This window comes from Ixodes scapularis, unplaced genomic scaffold, assembly GCF_016920785.2.
Source record: "Ixodes scapularis isolate PalLabHiFi unplaced genomic scaffold, ASM1692078v2 PGA_scaffold2__306_contigs__length_199485367, whole genome shotgun sequence".
In the NCBI taxonomy this organism is placed as follows: domain Eukaryota; kingdom Metazoa; phylum Arthropoda; class Arachnida; order Ixodida; family Ixodidae; genus Ixodes; species Ixodes scapularis.
Genome location: NW_024609857.1, coordinates 181,602,741 through 181,605,428, shown reverse-complemented (window position 1 = coordinate 181,605,428; position 2,688 = coordinate 181,602,741). Strand labels below are relative to the sequence as shown.

The following is a 2,688-nucleotide window of genomic DNA, read 5'->3' as shown; positions in this document are numbered from 1 at the left end:
CGGAGCTTTCAAATAACGCCTTGTCGCCTGGCTCGGGACCCGCCGCAGCCGTGCCCCTGAGCGGCGCCGCACACTCCAGTAGAGCAGTCCCAGCCATGAGGGATGCTTCGGAATCAAGAAGTCCGTTGCCACACCGGTGGTTCCGCCCACCAAGGACACCGTCAGGAAACCCCCAGCGCCCACCACCAAGTTGGTGCCCTGCTCGGATGCCACCGCCGACGGAGAGCCTCCCGCCACCACGACTGAGGTCCCGACAACCAAGGACCCGTCGGTTCCTTTACCGTCAGTGAACCCCTCCCCATGGAAGCCGTCAAGTGTACACTTCGCTTCCTGCTTCGCAGTCATGGCCCCCCATAAGCTATGTAATCTCTTCAGCTGCAACACCTTGCACACTTCATCACACAGTGAACGTGGATGGGGCCAACCTGAACCTAAGAATGAAAAACGTGAATGTACAGAGATACAAAAACAGAAAAATAACGCTGAACTACCAACTATGGTCTAATACTTCTTCATCTTCAAGTGCCTTGGATATCTGCCTTTTTTTTTATTTATTCTGAGAGCTCTAGGTGCAGTCTAGTTTAAAATGTCCCGCATTCCAGCAGGACAAAAAACACCCAAAACACTATCGCTTTTCTAGTCGAGCTTGATTGAAGGCACGCTAACTCATGTCGCTTTATCTCCTTCAATGGCCATTGTTTCAAGCATTTCTCGTGCATACGAGCTTTGTTTTTTGCAAGAATGGTGATGCTGTTGAACACGGCACTGCATATACAGGCGCGGAAATGACCTCCTGCAGTTCTGTTACCCTTAATAGATGCTACATACTCTATTGTGCGGTCATTTACGCACCTACCAGATGACCGATGTCACATTTAACACGTGATAGGGGAACGTGACACACAACCCAATGTCACACGGGGCATATTTTGTTTTCTAAGAAATGTTGTACATTTTCTCCTGTTTGAGGCTGCAGCTTACTTTGCTGCGCATAAAATACGCCTTGTTTAGAGCAGGGTACACGACGTAACGTTCTGCCTCGTGGCTACTTTTAGAAGCGAAGCTCCTTGGGGTTCAGCCTTCTCCGGCGTCCGTGCTCACATCGATTGCCATCCTATCCGTCTTCTTAAAAAAAAGAAACAGCGCTTGCGCAGTCGACAGGATTCGAACCTGTGATGGGAAACCGCATTGGATTTCCAGTCCATCGCCTTAACCACTCGGCCACAACTGCGGGACGAGTAGGGGGCTTTGAGGTGTGGTAGTAGCTCAAGAGCTGGGGATGTCATGAATGAAGCGCTGCATGTAGCCGCTCAACGTATATATAGGAGAGGGCGTTGCGGTCAAATTCGTATATAATCGCGTTAAAGTTTTCATGCATTGGCTCAACCTTTATAGACGAGAGGGCGCTGCGGTCAAATGCTCAAATGCGTATATAACCACGTTCCATAACACGCATTCTCTTTCTGACATGGGTGAACACGAACGAAAAGCTCGCCATGCTGCGGCTCAGCGTCTACGCTGACAGCAAGCTGCTCCGGAAAGGATAAAAAAAAATCAGCACCATCAGCACTACATATAAACAAAATAAGTAACATCAGCACCACCACAGCTTCGTCCCAATCAACATCATTCACCACGTGGAGATGCGGCCATTTTTTGTTTTCCAATTAATTGGCCATGCAGTGAATGTAGTGTGTTACTTCCATTTTTTTGCCGATTTCTTGTCTTCTCTCTTCCATCAGTGCCAGCTGATTTGCATTACCGTTTGGTGCAGTTGTTTTCAGATACGCATACCAGGCGACCAATCGGATACCCATAATAACGTAGGCAGAAAAAAAATGTTTTTCAATACTTTGCCAATTATTCTGCTGACACAAATTAACTATGAAACACTTTGTTTCATAGTTAAGGAATGTCCAAAAGCAAAAGAAATCAATTATTTCCATGGCATTGATTTATACTTTCCAGCATATCTCTAAATCTTAATAATCCAGTGTGAAGTCGAGGAACCTCATGGACCTGTCCACAAGTGATTCATGTGCTACGTTTAGAGTCGGGCGGTACTGCCTCCGGACATGTGTGTAGCACATTCCGGTGATAGTGAAAGACTTTTTATTTATGAGCAAAAGGCATAAAATGCGTGAGACAATGACCGAGAAGGCTTGCGGGCTTAGTTGTTAAACCGACAAAGGTCATCTGGCTTACCAATGCAAAGAGCCGAAAAATAATATAGAATTTCTGTAGACCTGTAAAGACCGGTTTTATAGTGTTGGTTTAACCAGGAATATTGCCATTTTGAGGATTGTTTCATCTCACCTGTGGTGTTAAGTGTCTCGTTGTTACATTCGTTTCCATTTTATCTTCTGCGTTATGACTGTACGCCAGTCAGGTGTGCTTCTTGATGTTAGTATTGGAACTTGTGTCAGGTTCTCTGAAGACATTGCAGAGCTTGTCTTAGCATGTCTCTCTCTTTTACTTTTTCTCACAATGCCTAGTCAAGGATGTTTTGGAAAATAAAAAGTTCAGCTCTGTTTGACACTTTTTGATGCATGCGACTTTTTTGCGTGCAGTATAGGGGTTTATGCTATGTCGCACAGGTAGTTAATTTTTGAAAGAACTTTATTATTTAAACGCAAAACTGTAACTTGAAAATGTAAGATTATGTGGAAACATGGGTAGCAATATTTG

The 2,688-nt window shown here is 45.2% G+C and overlaps 1 non-coding gene across 1 annotated transcript; it reads right to left on the bottom strand.

The window, feature by feature from the left end:
- Positions 1-1,149: 1,149 nt before the first annotated feature.
- On the bottom strand, positions 1,150-1,231 carry Trnas-gga. Its single transcript has one exon. It is a non-coding gene; the product is annotated as a tRNA-Ser (tRNA).
- Between the last annotated feature and the right edge of the window lie 1,457 nt (positions 1,232-2,688).